At 37.6% G+C, this 21286-nt stretch overlaps 1 long non-coding RNA gene across 1 annotated transcript; it reads left to right on the top strand.

The window, feature by feature from the left end:
* The first annotated feature begins 777 nt into the window (after positions 1–777).
* LOC116217037 lies at positions 778–14733 on the top strand. Its single transcript, XR_004160899.1, has 3 exons — positions 778–907; positions 13171–13335; positions 14586–14733. It is a non-coding gene; the product is annotated as an uncharacterized LOC116217037 (long non-coding RNA).
* Positions 14734–21286: the final 6553 nt, after the last annotated feature.

Below are 21286 nucleotides of genomic sequence, written 5' to 3'. Positions count from 1 at the left end.
AGACCTGATTTGGAGTGCAAGTGGAGCAAGCGTGTGCCATTCCAAAGATGTGGTTCTAAATCACCCGCCTGAACCTTCCAGCCCCTTTCTAATCTGTAGAAAATGAATGATATACAGTTATTGACTGTCACATTGGTTGCCCTAATTCGGTGAAGCATTTCTGCTCCCATGTGGAGGCACTCTTATTCCTCCAAACCATAATTGCACAGTTGTCCTGAATATTATTCATGTTCCCTTCACACTGCTGAGAGTCAGGAATACAAACAGCGAGAGGGAGCCATCTTGTGGAAGACCACTTTAATTATCTTCCAGTCTCAGTAGCCAGACAGCTGAAAACTTAATTCTGTAGCCTTTATTTTTTGCAAAGAGAAACCTCTGTTACAAATGAGTGTCCTATAACATTCACACAGATGTGTCAGCTTCTGCACAAAGATACATTAAGTGAGCAGGGAATGATATTGCTCCAACATTTGGCTGCTGGTACTTTATGTGTAGCAGCATAGCGTGTTCTGTCACCCAATCTTGAGATGAAACTTCTGACTATGTATCTCTTCTTTCCATATTGCTGCAGTGCACAATTTTCATATTAAATGTAAGTCTTGATTTGCTTTGCAGCAGACTGCAAATGAAGCTTCAGTGCCTCATCTTGGAAATGTGCAGTGAAAGTAGTGTTGAAAATAATATTTTTCCCTTCATCATTACTGCTTTCAGTTGAATAAATGCACAATTCTTTGAAACTATAGCAAACATTAAAAAGCTGTTCTCATCTACAGGTTCCAGCCAGAGATATGCAAAATTCTTGTAATGAAACTGCAAGCCAAGTGAAAACAGAGCGACAAGATATTGCATGTAGCAGAGAGTGGCTCCTGCTTCAAGTAGAAGAAAAAGAAGAGAGGGCAACCTCCTGGTAAGAACATGTGATGTGGGTTTGGAAAGGCCTGAGCTTTTGGAAAAGGGAAATGAAAGTAGTGCTTAATGTTCTGGCTTCTACTCCTGATTTAAGGGAATGAGCTGTAATTCTCATTCTCTGTCTGGGGTAAGGAAGAGTGGTGCCAGGTCACTGAAATATCCTGGGAGTGCAAAAGGGCAGCCAGTGGATGTTCAAGTTGGCTTCTAGCCTGTTCTTAGTCATCTATCTAAACATTCATGCATCAATTAACGTGAGACTATCTGGTACCTTAAATATTGCAGTCAGTAGCTGCTCTGAGGATATCCAAATTCCTTTTAATCAAAGTTGTAGAGGCTTTTCAATGTGTTCGATTTCATTAGCAGAGGGAAACTTACCCTTGATTTAGCTAAGATCTGTTAATAAAATAAGCCTTTTTTTTCTGCCTTATTTTATGGAGGGTTCACAAGTTATGGAATGGTTTTGATATGGGGAGAAATGAAATTTAAACTCAATATAATGTGATCTCTTGACAGATCAATAGTAAATATAAATTTAGATAAATTTTTGCATTGAGAATGACAGCATATTTTTACTTTTGCTGTAGAAATAGCTTTTGGGGTTTTGATTTGTTTTGTTTTTCCCATCAGTGAAATACATGTAAGTATCTCAAGAATTGTATCTATTTGAAGGAAGTTAGCAAAACTGTATGTTAGTGGAGCATGGGATCTGAAATAATCAAGTGAATAATTGTTGCACGGAGCTGGCAAATCTGTAACAATGTGATAATGTTCATTTAAAAATGAAATTAGACATAATGTTGGCAGACTATTGCTCTTTTTTTTTTTCCTCAAAAGAGATTAGCCATTCAGCTAAATGAAACATTTTCTACCAAACAACAGAGCAAATGGAAAGGAAGGTCAAATATTTAGCAGTGCTTGTTAATTGCTGGCCATCAGTCAGTGTTCCAGGAAATAACATTCCATTCCACTAGGTGGGATGCTGCTCTCTAAGAGTTACTCAACAATGCTTGGAGATCCCTTGTAGCCTTGGGTAGGCCACAGATGTCCTCCCAGGCTATGACTGCTATTACTGGAAATTCCCCAACTCCACTAGTTGTTTTCCTATGTAGAATGAATCTTTCAGAATAGTCCAAAACAAAGGATAATGCTACATTGCACTCTGGCTTTTTATGATCTTCCATTAGGAGCTCAAAGTGTATGTTTGTTAAGCTGTAAATGTCATTACCTGCTTCTCATGAATATTTCAGATTTGGAAATTTACAGGCTATTGTTCTCATCAGCAAACCATGTTGGTTTTGGGTACCTCATTGAAACAAATCTATTCTGAGCATAAAGTACTGTGTAGCCTGCTTTTATTTTATGTTTTTATTTTTTTTACTTGAACAGTCAAAGATGAAAAATGGTGTAATGTTTGATTTAAATATATTTATTAGCCCGTGTCACATACAGATGCCGTAATATTTCCTTACTTTTTGTAGAAGTCAAGGTACCTGAACTTCTGGCAAATGTTAATGTCTTAAAGATAACTTTTACAAGCAAAATATAGCAAAGATGGGTGGAAAAGTCTCTGCCTCACTTCCACACTCCTCAGTACTGCAGAGCAAATAAGGTCTATTCCATTTGTTTTGCCAGGTTATAAGGGGGCTGCAACCTCTGGTTCTGTGGCTATGGAGGCTCAGGAAGGCTTAAAAGTGGACTTAAATGGAATGCCTGCTGCTTGGGCCAGTGCTGGACAGGTTGGGAAGGACCTGGGAGGATCCAGTTCTGGCTCTGAATACAAGTCAGACAAGACTTGCACAGCCAATTGTCACCCAGAAAAGGCACTCAGGCACTGTTCACTGATATTATGCAGTTCACGAATCTAAAACTGCTTTCAGTGAATGCCAAGAAAGTAAGAATGAGTCGTGATGAGCTCTCTGCATTATTCTGATGTTTTGTGGGTTTCTTCAAACTTGCGTATTGCTACCTGAGTGAATGCAGCTTTATGTCAAGGAAGGCTATAAAATGGTCTTAGAAGTTAGAAGAAGGAAAGGGAAAGTGCTGGCACAGGGAAGATAACTTCAGATGCACAGCTTTAAATTTTCACAAAAGCAATCCAGAATAGAGTGGATCTCTCTTTCCAGGACTTATTCCATGTCTGGGGACAATTCACGTTCTTCTGTCCTGAGGAAAGAGAAAAGGATGTAGAGAGGTGTAGTAAAGAGGGGAAGAGAAAGAGGAGCTCAGACCCAGGGAATAATTACAGCACCAAGGCATTATAAGCTGAAGACTTGCTCTCCATCCAAAGCTGAGCAGAGCTGTGTGAGGTAGGAGAATATATGTATGGCACTGTCCTTTGGCTGTCTATCTTGATACTAATGCTTTCACTACGTGGAAGAATAACAGATGCTTTCTTTGTGTTTGTTAATTTCTCTAACCTATTGTTGTCGTGGTGCAAAGCAGGATAAATTTTGTGAAGAGTCGGTCCTTTATTGACTGGGGAGTAATTAACCATGTCTGGTGTGCAGGGGTGTGCAGTGCAGATCCTAAGAGCTGGAGAGATGTCAGATTTCATTTTGGGAGAGGTGAAACCTTGCAATGCCCCACCACAGGCGTTGGGTCCAGAGAAAGGGCTACAGAGCACATCCATCTGGTCCAGTGGTGGTGGCATGAGCTGTACCAGGAGAATAGGGAGGGCAAGTGCTCAGTTTTCAATAATGCAGAATACACTATTTGAGGGAGCATCTTCCAGTAATGTAAAATAAATTATAATCCAATGTTTGTTTTCTGTAGCATCTTAGTTGTATATTAAAAACAGTAAATTATCCTGATAGAGTGAGTGCAATATTCAAAGGTTTCAGCAGTCTTTTTGAATCTCCTTTTCTAAGTGATACATGGGAATGATACATATCCTGCACAGTGGGTATTGTTATACGGTGAGATTGTCTGAGTAGTTTATCACTTGAAAACAAAACAGAGTCCATCTTTTTTTTGCTTCCATCGTAGTGTCTCTGTGCTTTGATTTTTGACTGGTATGTCATTTGGTAATTAGTACTCCTCAGCTTTCTGTAACATTTTTAATAATGGTGCTGCCTTCACCCTCTGATGACATTAGTAAATATGTTGATTTAATTTTTTATGCACCTGTCAAATTGACAGATTGTAACCAGACAGTGTGATAACCGTACAACAAACTATTATTTTTGTAAGGCTTTTGTTCTATACAGGGTGATGCAATTTCCTCGGGATAACTAGGGAAACAGATCATGAAAGCTCAGGGATGTTTGCATCATGTTACAAAGTTTCTCAGATGCCATCAGTTCACCATCTCACTGACTGGTATCTTGACCCAGTGGGACTGAATGGAAAAAAATGCTGGTGTTTTATGGACAAGATTCTTAGATGTCTAGCACAGAAATAATTTCAGAAGTATCCAGGAGTCTTTCTGCATCATGCATATCACCAGATTGCCATGGTCTGTGTTCTGATGCTTAGAGCTACAAACTGCTGCTTCAAAGCTCCCCATGCTCACACGCAGCCACTCTTACTGAGGGCACTTTGGGTTCCTCTGGCAGACATGTTTGAGAGTGGCAGAGCCTTCCTGTGGGTCTCTCCCCAAGGGCTTTTCTGGCATCCTTAGGAGCCCTCTAACATCACCAGGAAGGAAGCTGGAATTTTTTCTTTTTTTTTTCCTTTTTTACTGATGTCTTTTTCTCTTGGATGTTCCCAGGTTGCTCCTGAAGAATAGTTATGGGAAGAAACTTCCCTACGTGGTGGGTGTTTTCTGAATATTTTTGGGGGGCAGTTTAAAAGAAGAAATGTTCCCATGCATCTGTTTCCCTGCTCCCTGCATCTGCTGAAGTTCTGCTGGTTGTTTTGTTGTCAGTGTAACAAACAGGACTGCTGGAGACAATGTAGACACTCTCAACAAATGTACTTCAGCCCAGTAGATCCGTGAGCAGTGCTGCCTTTCTTTTGTGTATAATTAACAAGGGAACTTGATTTGATTCTGATGTTCCTCTCTGCCTGCCTCTGTAGAAGTCCAACAGCATTCCAGGGGGAAATAATACATGGGAATGATCTGTGCAGGCTCTGCTGTGTGTTTTATAGTCTACCACAGCTTGTGAGGATAAGGTGTTGCCTGGAGTAGGCAATTATTGCATCTTTAGTGTTACAGAAAATAGATTCTTTGGGCCAAAGTGACTTTGCAGTGCAGTTTTCTGACAGTCTTACAGCATCCTACAGCCCAGCAGTAATGTCTGCCATAAAGAGCTTTGCATATAGGCCAAGGTGAGATCAGGACTATCTTGCAATAATGATGGAGGTTTTAGGGAAGTTCTGTCAGCATAAGAGCTGTGGAAAACCCCAAGATGAGTTATTAGTGTTTAAGGTGTACTATAAGAGCTTGGACATGCTCCTGTTTGTTTGTACGTGCTTGCCAATTATCTCACGATTCTAGCTATGAAGAAATCTATCTGAAACCTGGGTCAAAGCCATTACAGGAGATATCGGACAAACACCTCTGTTATTTATGCTGCAGAATAGAGGTAATGAACATCCAATTTCTTAGTTCTTCTACTCTTGAGCTTGGAGCAAAGAATTTTTTTCCAAGATATCAACTGCTAACCTGACTACTAAGTTGTTGTTATCATTGAAAGATGAAAACATTGACAGGCACCTTTCTTTTGAAAGAGTCACCTATAGTGCTGTAGCTGTTAAGTGATTGCAAAATAGCTGCCTACCAGAGGGAAAATGCAAGTTAGGCAGCCTTCAGACTTTTGGTATGTGCTAATTATGATATGAATTGTATGAATTTCATTTGTACTCATGTATTTATATATAAATCATTAATTTGTTACAAAGAGGGGAAAAATCATTACTATAGAGTCAAATTGCCTGTAAATGACTAAAGGAATATGTTAATGATCCTGCTCCAAATGAATAATTATAAAGCAGGTGCACTTGAGATGTGATCATTTAACTGACAGCAAGCAGCTTCTAATATCTTGAATATCCATGATAACAGTGATGTCATAGCCAGAAAAGATCATTGCTCACATCCTCCATTTGATGCACAGGAGAACAGTAGGTATAATTCCCATATAGAGCTGTTGTCCTGCTTACTTAAGGCTTGGCTAATTTATAAACAAATCAAGAATTCACTGTGTTGCTTTTAATGCAATATATTTCCAGCAAAATGTCGTGGTATTGTCTCAAACAGAAAATAAACTTTGATAGAGAAGGCATTAGCACATCAAATTGACTTTACAGTTTAAATAAACTTGGCCTCAAGTGTCCTGGTTAAATAGAGCTGTGAATTCTGTTTCACTTGCTTTGCTATTAACATGCAGCTAAACTTTTCTTCTTTTGTGTTTTAAAGGTGCATGTTAATTCTCTCAGAAGTTGATGCCTCCAAGAGGCAGTGTGTATGCTGAGCAGTGTGTAAAGTGTCACCTGCCTGCAGATAAACTCTCATTATGAAAAGATCTGAGTTTTTAAAGGCTGGTCTTTTATTGGGCTTAGGTCCTGCTTCATTTTGCATAGCTGTGCAATGTGTTAAACTTTACAGCTTTCATTGCGGGCAAGATCAGATTTTAAGTGTCTACTGTTCCAAAACACTCGGCTTTGAACGTGCACGAGTTCACAGAGGGCAGCAATGTGCTGCCTAGGGGTTATCTCCATTATGATAGTGATGAAACTAGAGCAGTAGCTAAATATAGAATCGTTTTTCTGCATCTATTTCATGTGTTGTCATGTAATTACACGTAGATGAAAAATTAAATCTCTGAGCTGCAATGAGGTTTACAAGAAAAACCTACAGAATTTCTAATGTAAAAAGGAGTTGCTTCTAGATATGCTTTGCACTGTCTGCCTTGAATGCTACCACCTTATTTAGAATAATAGCACTTTACTGATGCAGGTTATTTTAGCTGCAAGAGTCTGTACTAGGAGGAGGGAACTCTTCTGAAGATATTGATTCCAAAGCATAATAAAACAGGTGCACCTTAATAGGTCTACCAGGAAAGTTTTAGCTGTTAGCATCTTTTAAATGCTTCTGCTGTGAAACTCTGTTTTCATAACAAGGTTGGTGAGTATTAAACCTGTGATAGTTCTTTCTGGGATTACAATAATTTACAAAAACAATAAAAACCTGCTAAAAACCATTTATGTATTTATAAATGTTGTAATCCAGGGGTCCCACTGACATTTGTGGTGAAAGATACGCCTAAGGGCACATAACCCTGCTTGTACATTGCCAGGACTGCAATCTGGTTTATGACAAAACAGATTCATTTATCTCCAAATAAATAAATTACTTTTGTGAACATTTAGAAACATTTGCATAATTAGGCTGTAAGATCTTAGCAGTCTTTTTCATAATAATTAAACTAATCTAATCTTGGACAGGGTAAACAGACTTACCAGGCTGAGAGCAGCCTTCAGGCAAGGAACTTACTACATTCTACAGGAACTGTAAGGCTGATGATGTTTGTTAATTATGCAGAGCTTTTACTCCTTAGTAATAGCAGTGTTTGTATTGCCTGAAGCTTAGATAGCTACTCCCAGGCACATAAAATTAGACTCTGTTGTGTTGGGTTTTTTTTTTTTGTCATTCTTTAAAAAAATAACAAAACAAAAACACAAAACAAAGAAGATACTTCAGGATGATTATACGCTTTCAACACAGATGCATTAACCATAGAGTGTTGGATCTTAGATCTGCACACAATTGTCTCACACTTCAGTCATGTGGTCTTGATTATCTTTGGACCTGGAGTCTTTCATGCCATATAGAGCTACAGAGTTGTAAGGCTTGGTAAAAGAATAGCAAAAGGCACCGTTTTGTTTTCTGGGGACTTCAGGATGAAAAGATTGAGGATATCAAGTGGAACTTGTCCAAGAAAGTCCTCAGTCAAGCAGTCGATCAAAGCTTGTTTCCATAAATAAAAACATGAAGACCAGAAACAGCGTCTGAGAAATTCTGAAAATACTTTGTGAAGAATCTGTCATCTTTGTCTAGTTCTGTGAGAGTCTTCTGTCCATGGAGGCTTCAAGTGACAAGTTTATTCAAGAAGAGGGATATTCAGACTCTACAGAAAAAACAAAACAAAACAAAAAAACAAAAAACAACCAAACATCCATAACACTATATACACAATTTTATATCTGAATATTATTTTCCTATATGTAGATTATGCAAAGAAATTCTCCTGATACTTTCTTCTGCTTTATTTCATTTAGAACACCTCTGTAAATTCAAATTGATTTGATTAGTCCCTCAAAAATCTGATTTATAATTAATTTATCTCAGAACTCACATACAGCCTCACAGTGCATTTCCTCTTTTCAGTAAGGATTTAATTACATCTACATGGCAACAGTGATGCCTGACTCCAGCAAAATAGACAGTTAAACCATATGAAAGTGGTATAACTTGAAGGATTACTGCTAATTATCAAGGTCTGGATTTTATTAACCCAAGTAGTAGCTCAATTTAGGAATTTCTTCTGTTAATATCAAGGATATACCTGCACTCGCTCAGTGAACAAACTTCTCAGAATCTAGCTCTTTATGTTGCATCGGCGTTTTCTCATGAAGTGGTGGCATGTGAGTCTGAACCATCAATCTTTTAAGACCCCATGGTCAGGAAGATCTATAACAGAGGCTTGTATAGATCAGGGGTTTGGTGACCCTTAGTGACCCCAGAAGCCTGTGTATCCCTCCCCAAAGCTCTTTTCCTCCTCTATTTGCAGTGTATAGCTGTACTCTAATCATTTGCCAGGCACATTTAGGGTAGAGTAATTGCCAACTTGTTTCTAATTCAGAATCTGTAAGGTGGACTAACAGAGTTAATTATGGCAACTTTGCTGTTGTGTTTCTTTTCCTTAGCACAGATTCCCTTCATTGCTAAGCTCTTGGACCAGACATGACTGGAAGAGGCTAGAGGAGTAAGTAGAGTGTGAATCTCTCATTAGGAAATCTAGGAGGAGTAACATTCCTTATGCTTGTAGCGTAGAACACAGACTTTAGATTATATTGTGGAAAAGTGTGGATTACATGTAATATCTGGGGTTAGTTAATAGCCTTGGACAGTGTCAAGTTTACTGCTTTAATACAAAATTATTTTTCATCAATTTATTTTTACTAGATATGTTGCTGTTTTAATTTTTACATCACTGTTTTACATGTTACTATGAACCATATTTTAGTATGCGTTTGCAGTTTAATGTGCCTTCATACACATCACTTAGCAACTGAGACAAATGAGCATCCTCTTTTTCTTCTGCCCTTCTCAAATTGAGGAGGATGTATGCTGGACTGTTCATTTATTTTTTTTTATTTCCCCCCAGTGGGGATCAAATAAAACCGTGTACAAGTAAATCTGGGTCCATTCCTTCTGCTCAAATAGACCTCTTTGGTTTTTAAGTCACGTATCTTTTTTCCCCCTTTGTCTTTTCAGAAGAAAGAGAGGAAGGTAGATAAACTGTCACTCTGAGTCAAGGTTATTTCTTGGGTGCTGTCTAGGTAGGTCCTGTTATGTGCTGTTCCTCTTTCTGGGCAGAATGTGAGGTTTGGGATAAACTGCCCCATCAAACACGTCTCGACTTCTATTCGCAGAATGACATTGCATGCTGAGAACATCAATTGCATTCCAAGATGGGCTTGAGTACGTGTATATAATTACAGATAATTAGAAGAACAAGTTGTTTATAATCATGAGTTTGGGAGCAATACAGATATTTGTGTTATTTGATCATTTGCAAATTGTGGAACAGGCAATAGCTAGTGTTATTGTATTTATATCTGTAGCTTATTCTCTTTTCTAGCTTTGCCTTGATGTTAAAATGTCAGTTGGGTGAAATCATTTTAGGTCTTGAACCCTGAGTAGTTGAAGTACTGAATATTTTTGTTAGCTCATTGTCAACAATCACTTGTGATCAAAGTGTTCTAAATTATGTCTACCCTGTGAACTTTTTGAAAAAGGTGTTTTAGGAAAACTTGGTATATGCCAGGTATTGTTCTCTTATGAGTTTGAGGGGAAAAAGAATAAAAAATGCCAGCTTTCTCATTTCCAGCACTTCAAAGAATATTTACTAAAGATATGCTGACTGAATTTCATTATAATTTTGTGAGTGATTTGTCTTGGCTGGTCCAGAATGTAAACTTTCTAAACATTGTAAATTAATCATTTTTATGGGTGAAAAGTGCTTACTAATCTGCATGAAAACAGCAACCCAATTCCAAACAAGCAATGCTTTTATACTGGTAATGTTACAGACAGGGAGCACTAATAACTTGATAGTACAGAGATATTTTCAAAGGTAGCTAAATAACAAGTGTACAAGTGGCATACGTGATCTTAAATTACTTAGATTATTTTGAAATGCTGAGGTAGTTGAATTCTCTTGCAATTTCTACACTGAAATCTTTATAGATTATGAGGATTAAGTCTTGGTCCCTCTTGTTTTTAAAATCACTATTATCAGTCAGACTTTTGTTCTTGGATTGTATTATGGATTGAAAATTCTCATGCTTTCATGTTTGCTCTAAAAGAAGTTTTAGTTCAAGTTATAAGCTAGGGATCACTTCAAAGTAACTCCATCAAAAACAGTTGAATAAAACTTTTAAGAGAGAAAAAAACAACAACAACAAAACCAAATGGATGCAGATCTAAGAGACTGACACACTTTAGTCTTGTTGCGTGCCACACTTATTGCTCTCTGTACTGTTTTTGTTGAAATGCTAAAAGATACCACCAGCTCTTAGAAATCTTGGGAACACCAAAGATCACAATATTGACCATAATGACTTCAAGGAAGAGATGAATAGATTGGATGCAGGAATACTCAATAGAGAATATTAGAATCACTTGACTAGAATCTAAAGAAAATAAAGTTGCATGGTTATCACCTGTAGGTATCTGCATATTATTTTTACTGGAGGTTATGAGCAGTGGCTATTTGAATTCTTTCATTGCTAATGAGCTCTTTATCAATCAGTTTAAGATAGTTTAGAAGATGTGGAAGAATGTAGAGAGAGTCCCCAGCCACTCCTGAGTAAAGAAGAAATGTTTGTCGACAATTCAGTAACCCTGTGGGGAAAAAAAAAAAAAATACTCTCTCCCTATATATATATACAAAATACTGTACACTATCATTTATACTACATACTGCCAATTGACTTTTTTCTGATGTCCTTGTCAAGATTTATATCAGTGGGCAGGTGGTAAATATGTCTGCTGTATATGCAGTGGAGGTAAGATTTTTGGGAAGCTGGTCCAAGTGAAAGGATAATAAGAGACCTGGCAGTTCCTTAAGACAGTTCTTCAAAGGGCACTGGAAATTTTTGCATTGAAGAGAAAAGACAGGAAGTACAGCAAGAGCCTGAGTTAGCTAAATCAAGAGCTCTTCACATACTTCAAACGTGAAAAGGAAGATCACTTGAAGTGGAAACTAGGTTAGCTTGCTAAGGCCAGCTGCAAGCATATAAATCAGAAGTTATTTGAGAGAGAGGAAAGGCTATTGGAGGGTGAGAGTGGAAGGATTTAGTGTTTTATGTCTTTTGTGTCAGATTTCAATTAAAAGGTCAATTGCCATAAAGCAGCTAATATCAGCACCAGCAGGAAAGAGTAAGGAAACAGGTTATATAGTAAATGCAAAATTCAAATGCTTTCAAATCAACTGGGCAGGTGAACTTTTTCCTTGGTATGTCGTGTGCTGGTTGTTAAAAAAAAAATAAAAAAATCTCAGTCTGCAACAGACAGTTACAGGAAGTTTTGAAGTAATTTACCTAGATGTGAGTAAATTAAAAGGTACTGATTATGTACAAAGAATGGGAAAGGTGAAGAATTTATAGAAAATTTAGAATTTAGAAAATTCAGTTTTATTTCAGTTACTGAAAATGCGTTTGAATATTTACATTTGTATCATTTAATTGCCACAGAACTGAGAGTTGGGGAACTCATTCCCAGTGGGTTTACAAATATTTGTAAACTACCAGGAGAGCACTGGTGAGGTAAGAGTTTTGCAGGAAATGATATGGTAGTCATGGTGAACCACAGTTTGGAAGCAAATGAAATAAATAAAATGACTAACATTTCTTTCTTACCTGCTTCACCATGTACAGTGTCTCCCCTTATTGTGCAAATGTCCCCCAAGCAGATTCAGATTTCTTGCCTATGCAAGCTAATGACCAAGACAAACAGAAAATTAATGACAAGCTTAATGCTCCAATATCCAGGCAGAAGGGTGCCAATATTTTCTCCAGAAGGGTGTGCCTTGGAATGATGGATGTATGACATTTCATGTACGTGAGGAATGGTGTCCTGTAAATCATTCAGCTTATAAAGCATTCATTAGATAAAATCCTAACTCTAAGATGGTTCTAACTGGTGTAAGAGAAACATACCCTTTCCTTTTAAAAATAAATCCTCAAGACCTTAATTACCTATTAGACAGAACAGTGTTAATCAAAGAGATTTTAAAAGAAAAAAAAGGGAGTAGAGAGAAAAGAAGCAGAGATAATATTCTATCCTAGATAATACTGATGCTCCTGGAGGATGCAATATGGAAAATATTAATTAGTGAAAACCTGTGGACTGGATCCACCTGACCTAACAAATCTTTACCTGGTCTAGACTTATTTTTTGCAATCTTAAACTTCAGATCAGTGGGAGTAAGGCTTTGTCAGCAGGTCGAATCAGATACAGGTAGAGGCAGAGTACTATAAGCAATACAGTTATGTCTTCCAGGAGAGGCAGGAAAGAGCTGGATCCCTCTTCATTTGGAATAAAGTGGTTACACTGAGGTAATGAAATATTTAGATAATACTCTTCTGTGCTTCGGACTCATTTTCCTAAACCATGTATTCTTTGGCAAAGAGCTAAAACTTTTCTTTTGAAAGAGCCATTTCTTGTTTCCCTAGATTTACTGACAGGCTGTGAGGGGGGTGAACTATTTGGAATGCTGAGCCTCCCTTGGTCTCCTGACCGGAACCAGGATCATCCTAGAGAGCAGCTCTGGGTTGGGCTGTGAGAGGATAAACCTGTATGATCCTGGCAAAGGGAAGGAGACAAACAGGTCTACTTCTTGAAAATATTGTGGTTATGAAAATGGAAGGGCTTCTGGGAAGGGCAGCTGACCACAGACTGAAATTGCTTGGATGATAGAGTCATAAAAAGGATGTTTGACGCAGAACTTCTTTCGGGGCAGAAGTCTGCTGTATCTTTCACATGACCATAGTCTACTATGAACATGTCATCTGTTAAAATGGTTATTCCAGGCTCTCTGGGAATAAAGAGAACTCTTACAACTTCTGAAGTCTCCAAGAGTGAACTGAAGGCAGTCTTGCGCTAGCCATGTGCTCCTGCTGTCCACAGAAGAAAGAAAATGCTGCTCAGAGTCTAACACTGCACTGATCTATGTCTTTCGAACAGCCTAAAAGCCTGTGAGTTGTCCTTGTCTGTAGTTGGCTAAAGCAGGTATTTTTTACTTGATACCACATGCTGTTTCTGCCTCAGCATCTCTCTACGTTTATCAATGTGATCTTGAGCCCCAGTTCCTTCTGTGTTATCTCAGTCTTCCTTTTCTGTGCTAAGCAGATGCTAAGCAGACAAGGAGGATCCTATGTAGTGTGGACTCTGCTCCCATTTCACTGAATTTTGGCTGCCTTCTTCAGTGGCCCACTCACTGTAACTGCTGGGTAGCAGGGAGCTTAAGGCCGTGTGATGGCATTGCACCAGTCCCAGGCTTGATATTGTCAGTGAGCAGCCATGGCCAGTCCTCTTGGGTTCATGCTGGAGTTCACATGCTGTAGCTTTTTAAGTAATTCAGAATTTTTAAAAAATGGTCGTTTTTAGGAGATACAACTCCAGTGTGCACAATGGAAGACAAGCAGTAGCAGTCCAGAGCTCAACTTCTTAGCTCGAGGGAAACAGAACTGCTTCAGAGGCTGGATATGTTGCCTTTGTTACTGTTCTCACATCACCTGCTGCTTACTACTTTATTGCAGCAGAGAGATTTCTTTGTACTTTCCAATGAATGAATTTGAATGTTCTTTGTTAATTCTGCAGTAGAAGGTCATTTTCAGGAGGATTTAATTTTCTACTTCCTGGTAATTTTCTAGAATTATGCATTGTTTCTCAAGATTTATTTTCTGATCTGGATTTTTTTAACAAAGGATACATTTTAGGAACACAACATCCATTTATCCCAGCCATGAACAAGCGAAGTAATTTGAACGTCGTGTCCACCATCTCCAAAACACCAGTTGCTCATCACTGACAGTTCAGTTTCTGTATTGTGCTTAATGTACAATTAGTATCTCAGATAATTAGTCTCCCCTTGGAAGGGTCATGTGCTTCACACCTCACAGCATGTAGGTAGAAAGGCAACTGCAAGAGAAACTCATGGTATCCCTGAGCTGGGAAATTTCTAGGTCCTTCAGTTTTCATACAGAGCCTCTCATCACTTATTTGTTGTGGATTACTTCAAAGAACACTTCTTCATCCCCTGGTTTCTGTGAAAACCCTGTTAAAATTTCCTATCTTTTCTGTACTGTCTTGTATGTTTTATGCAATATGTAAAATCTTGCACCTTCTCTGAAGGGGATGTATGTTCAGTGTATGGTCTCTCATCATATCTCTCAGACTTGCTGAAAACAACTTTCTTAGCATTTCTCACCGGTCCCTTCAACAGCCAGCAAGACTCGTGCTTGGGGTACTTGGACAGAATTGCCTGAACTGGCTTTGGATGCAGTGACCACTACTAGCATAAAAAATTACATTGCTTGAGAAATCAGATTCAAGTAGAATGGGAGGACTGTTTCTGTAAAGTAGCCACATTTTAAAAGGTAGGTAATGGCTCTAATATTTTGTAGGACATCTAATTATATAAGTTATGTAAATAAGTCTTCCAATTTCTACTCACTGCATAGTTATTTTGGAGTCTGTCTTGAGCTACTGTACAGAGACTTAACATCCCTACATCTCTATCCTCCCTTCCCCACCTCCCCTCTCCCCCTACCCCCCCGCCCCCCCTCCCCCCCCAAAAAAAAAAGGAAAAAAGCTAACAAACAATAGAAGCATATTACAAACAGTTCACTCTATGGATGGGATACTGGTGGGTCAGGTTGTGGACTTTTTTGTTCCGTTGCTGTTGTTTCAAAGCATTTGTCCCCGTGGATAAGACAGATAAATGTTTGCATTTACTTATGTTCTGGGATCTTGGAAGAGTTCAGCCCTAGTCTCTTATACTGTTCTTATGGGAAAAGCAAAACTACATTCCTGGCTTGACGACAGTGCAGTTTCCAAATGTTACCATGGTGATCACCTATGTAACATCACTACCACTTTTCACAACATCTCAATTTAAGATTCAAGTTGAATATTTCCATGATTATGGGAGGGTAATTATTTCATTACTCAAGGGAAGAAGATTTAGGAGGTAAATAGCTCTTCATTAGTTCTTAAATGATTTCCCTAGCCTTTTTAGGCCACAGAAATGCCAAATATTAAAGTGACAAAAACAGGCGGTCAAATTCTTACCCCTATATTCATCTTGAAAACATCTAAGCCCCATCTGAGCAGCCAAGATAGTCAGAATATCTCTAGCCATTAAATACTCTTTAAACTTGGAGACCTTTGGCATAGATCTGTTTTCAAAGATGCTCAGTTTTTCAAAGGTGCAATCAAGTTGGAATCAGGAAAAGTTGCAGTTTGGATCCCTGACAACCTGAGGTAACTGACTTAAATAGCATACAAGCAAGGTCATGGGAAGAAAGTATCCAAAGTTCAGACCCACAGCTCTACAATTTCCTCTTTTCTTTGACTGCAGATGTCTTTCATGATTAAAGCACGTCAGAGACCATTTTCTGATTTCCTTTTTCTAATTTATTTTTCTTCACAAGCTGAGGGAACCAATAACTTTGAGTACAGAGGGGGCTGTCAATACCTTGTGCCATTGGTGGCAATCTGTTACGTACTTTGCAGGGTTTATGTGCATATTTTAATTGAAGAAAACCATCTATTTCTAATTAGGAGTGAGAATAAGCAAACAAATAAATGATATGATAAATTCAACTGGGAGCTTAAACAAAAAGTTAAACTTTTTTTGTTTACCATGAAGGGACTGTTTTCTAATTAAATCAGAGGCCTTTCAGATAACTTAGTTGCTTATAAACAAATAATTGCCACAACAAAATAAGCAGATAGAACAGAAAGAAAATAATTATATTGTATCACTGTTAATAATTTGTTCCTTCATATTATAGAATATGCTATTCTTAGGAGCCTTTCATCAGAGGAAAAAGCTTGCATAGACCTTTCGAATCATAGTGTTAGTTAGGAACTGCGGGAGAAATGATTCATGATTTCTTACGTCCGCATTTTTATGTTTTCCAGTGAAAATAAATGAGTAGGTTTACATAATCACAATAAAACATTTCAAGAATAGTGGTATAAATTTTTTTAGATTATACCACCAGGCCGCCAAGGTTTCGGGACACTACTAATATGTCTAGACAAGCAGCTGTTTGTGATATTTTGTCTGACTGTCATTGTGTTCCCTCTTTTTTTTTTTTTTTTTAATGGGCTGGGGTTCAGGAATGATGCAACAGTAATCAAGTGATTGGAGATATAACAGTCATAAAAATACTGCAGCGTTATGCTAAATCAGACTGAGGTAGAACATGGAAAATCAACATGTTTCTGTTTTGCATGTTATTTCTCAGGGATATCTGCCAGAGAGTAAGAAAGACTAGAACAGTGGTAGAAAGAACTGGCAAACATTTCATTTGTTTTTTCAGAAAAAAACTCATTTATGGGAAGACATTTTTCAAGAATGTACCAATGTTGTTGATGCTTCCTTATTTGAAAGGTCAAAATGCATATCATGAGACAAGTACTTCAGGACACTCTTCTGGAAACCTCTAATTCCTGTTCTACCTTGTTCAAACTAGGAACTTTCATGCAAGTGTCTTGGATGTTGTACAGAGAGTTCTCAATAACTCTTGTTGAGTTTTGCATTTTATATAGTTATGACTTATTTGCTTGCTTGGAGAGACTGGAACATGGCCAGCGTCTGCCTCTTATAGCATTTGAACATACTACAGCTCTTCTGAAGAGTTGTGTTGGCTTTATGAAGCTGTAAGAAGAATTTGAAGGATTCCTTAAAATCAAGGACGTGCCCAGCCCTGAACAGCTCTCTGAGGAGCAATGGATCTGCACAGGGTGCTATTGGTGTGTCCTGTTCGAGAACCACCTGTGAAGTTCCCAGTCATTTCTGCTCTTGATGGTGTCAGGAATTGCTTAGGGTCTTGGTGCTTCTTTTAAGACAAAAGAGTAGTGGTAACTGGAACTTTAAAAGTAAGTGTTAGCAAAGGGGAGAGAGCTGTTAGTGTAACAAGGCACTGAAGTCTTCTACTCAATTTTCCAAGAAAAATCTCCAGAGTTAGAAAATCGTCATTTACAAACTTAATTTTCTTTGGCTAAAAGGATCAAAACAGTTATTCAGAATCACATTCTGATTCCTCCTAAATGTTTACATATGTTTTTACTGATTACCATGCAAGAGTTAAAAATAGCAGCAAGATATAATATAGGTTACTGTGCTAAAATAGAGATTAAATTAGAGATCAGTGCTAAATTAGGAAATCTTATGTGAGATATATGCATAGATGTGTACAGATTGGTGAAACACACTGTGATGTGTGTATATGCAAGAATGTACATCTTTTCTGTCAAGTGTGTACAAGTAATGAAAATTTTAGAACTGTCCACCATCTATCAGCTGTGATTCATTGTTGGCTAGCATGATAATTTCATTACAAGATTTTCTAGCATGTCAGAAATAGATCTCTGTTAGAAACTACAATAGGATAAAAAAAAGAAAAATCAACAGACAACAGTGCACCTGGGACAGAGAGGCAATACCTGGTAGGAGGGGGATATAGTTCATTTGAAGCGCCCATAGAACTGAGTGTTTTTTGTTTTCACTTCAGTGTAAAGTAGAATTTTGGCTGCTTATGCTGTTTTTGTTCTGTAGAAGAATGATTTAATACGCTGCAAGGGGTTTAAGCTGAACAAGGTGTGATGTCTAAAATTAAAGAAAGAAAATGAGAAAATAGTTGTTCTTGGCTTTGAACTGCCCACATCTTAATCTGCCTTGGGTTCAGTCAAGGAACCAGTTTGGAGACAATTCACCAAAAGATTACTCTCATGGGTAGTACTCGAAGATAAGGAGAGAGATTAAACTTTATTTGGCACAGTATTTCTTTTTCAAATGACTCTGACTTTAATAATGTCAGTATTGAGATAGCAGTGAAATCTCACCATTATCTTCACCTGAGAACAAAGTTTGTATTAGTTTGTTAGGCCTTGGATTCCTACGAAGTTTTTATACTTCTCTATAGCATGAGTTTTCTTCATGAGTGACCACATAGACAGGCCAATATTTTATAACGTATGCTTTCCTATCACATTTTATACTATCGTCTTCTTTGCGGATGCTGCAAACTGATGATTCCATTTTGTGTTCCAGGGCTAATTACCTTTTCATACAGAAAAGAAATCATGACATTCACTTAGCCAGATTTTGTAATCCATAAGAATTCACAATAGTCATAAAGTATTTTAAATAACATTTTTCATTCTTTATTAACTACTTAATGTTCAATTGCAAAGATATTAAGATATTCCGTCCTTTTCAGAGTTTCCAGACTTTTGCAAAATTCATTCACTTAGTTTTAAACAAAATCTTCTTTGTATGCCCATAGTATCATTGCGAGATCATAAAAGTTGTACTAATACATTAGAAGTTTGTCTGACTCCTTTTGCACTTTGTCTGCCTAGTCTGAGTCCACCTGCAACAATTCTGTAAGATGACAAGATTTAAAAATCTGTGCATTATTGAGATTTATGTGATATGAAAACAAAGCTTTTTTCTTTTTTCTCTTATAGTAAATGTAATCACAGATTTTTGTAGGTCAAATTTTGCTGCTTTTTATATGATTAGGTTCTTCCCCCATGTATAGGTGATAATTAGCGTTACAATAGACAAATGTGACAAAATGAAATCTTTTGTTATTTTTGTTAAAAAAGCTCTTGTGAAGAAGGTGAAGGAGATGGCTCCCCATGACTTTTTTTTTTTTTTGAAGTGTGAATGGCCACCAAAGTCTTCTGTGTGTGAAGACACGAAGTGTACGCTTCTACTTCTTCCTCCACAACAGAGGTTGCTTTAGGAGTGCTCTGTAGGGAAAGTTAGAATGAGAATGTGTGCTGCCTGACAAATAGTGCTGAATAGCAGCTTTGCTGCTCGTTTACTTTTTTTTGGTTGACCTTCATCACTTTCAAAACTAATAGGATTAAAGCACTATTTAAAATATTTAAATGTTCTTCAATTTTAAAGCACATGCTGGTATCTTGGCAATTAGATGCAAATTCTCTTCAGTGTTACAACAGAAGGACACTTACTCAGAAGTACAGTTTTAATAATTAAAAATCATAAAAACCCTTAAGTAGTGCAATAAAACTGTATTAAATGATATTTGGAAGATCTGTGTTAAAAGCTCTAGGAGAGAAATAGTGATTTTTAACTTCTCTGTCACTTAAGTATTTTTAAAACTTTTCACATAATTTTCCAGTCACATAAAAATGTATGCTTTAATAGTGCACAAAATATGATGGTACTGGAAAAGATTTCTGTGATCTCAGAGTTGTTTAAAACTGGAATATATTACGTACATAAGAAATCTGCAGTATATCATATGTAGAATAGAAATTTTGCGTGGTTTTGTGAACTCTGAATTTAGTAGAAGGGTAGGTGCTCTGGGTAGAGCTGTAAAACACAGCCGTGGCACCCCCAGGCTTGTTTGTTAAGTGTAGCAAAGGAGAGCACAGAACAAACATGAAAATCCACTAACTGATGTGTTTCCCCTCACCGCTCTGTCTGTACCTTCATGTTTTTTTTTTTCTTCGTCAGGGTTATGTAGACCTGTCCTTATATTTTAGGAAGCTATTCATCAGGATTGGATGTTGTATGCTCAGGGAACCCAAAGGAAGCATCTTTATGCTCAGTTATGTTATCACTGCCATGTGGTCTCTCTGAGACTGAAGGTGCACCTCAGCAGCTTTAGTTAGGTAAGTGGGCAGTATGTGATAGGTTTGCCTGTAGGAAATTCCCCTTTGTGAATATTTAAGGGAAAAGGACAAAGAAAATCATTTTTGAGGAAAAAAAAAGAGACAACTTTAAAATAATTTTTTTTCAATTCAATATGTGTTTTTTCTCTAAATAAATACTTAATCAAGATCATTAGATTAAGTCAAAAGCCCAACTTTCTATCAAAACAATTTGGAGATAAATTTGTAACAGGCCCTCTGATGCTGGCACCACATTATTGACCTTGAATAATTGTTGTCATTGAAACTACTTAGATCTTTTTGTTCCCTTGAAGAAGAAGGAATGCTCCAGTGTGAGTGGTGTTCTCAGCTGATGGTCGGACAGTTTGGTACTTTCTCCAATTGCTCTGATATTCTTGCCTGAGATTTTCTGTGGGAAAATACATGCCTGTATGCCATGAAACTGCGTGGGGAACATTACACAGTCCCTAGCTCAGTTAATTTGCAGAGCTGAATGTCCTCTGTAGCCCTCAGAGTTTTTACTTCACTTTTAGTAAATTTTTGAAGAACGATTCTGAAACTCAAAAATGGATCATGAGTACGGAGTGTTTTATGAAGCGCAAAGAATTCTATTTTCTATAGCTGATAGATCAGCAAAGCACTAATAGGTTGGTTGATTTGTAGGAAATTATACTTCTGTTGAGATTAGTATGTTTGCTATTCTGTCGTTAGAAAATAAACAATTAAGATGTAGGCTGAAAGGTCTGGGGAATTAGTTCTGTAAGCGATTAATTAGCTTGTTTGCTCCAGTTTATTTCTGATCAAATAGAATATGCTGAAAGGGTATAAAGTAAGGTCCTTAATATACTCTAAGGGCCTGTTTCTGCCCCAGTTGACATTAAAAGCAAGTTCCCACTGATGTGACTGATGCCCTAATTGCCTGGCTTGACATTGATGGTTTCTCATTTCTCAAATCCAATAGCTTTGCTCTAGAAAGGATGTTGGGAGCATGTCAGTTTTCTATGCACTGATCACATGGAAAGTAAACAGAAGATTAAAAAGCTGAAAGGAGAAAATTTTGCAGCAAAGGAGCTGAAGGGTATGATGCCACTTTGTTACAAATGAATGCATAAAGGAAGGCTGTTTGCTCTGTGACCGCTTCTGCTGCTAGGGAATGTGTTTACATTTCATAATTTGTTGCTTTAACTTTCCTTGCTGGGACTCACAGAATTTCTTCTGGTCTTTTTAAAAGAACAAAGCCATCTGGAAATGACCTTTATTTTT

This window comes from Meleagris gallopavo, chromosome 11, assembly GCF_000146605.3.
Source record: "Meleagris gallopavo isolate NT-WF06-2002-E0010 breed Aviagen turkey brand Nicholas breeding stock chromosome 11, Turkey_5.1, whole genome shotgun sequence".
NCBI lineage: Eukaryota > Metazoa > Chordata > Aves > Galliformes > Phasianidae > Meleagris > Meleagris gallopavo.
The sequence above is the reverse complement of the archived record's forward strand: the minus strand, read 5'-3'. Positions and strand labels throughout refer to the sequence as shown.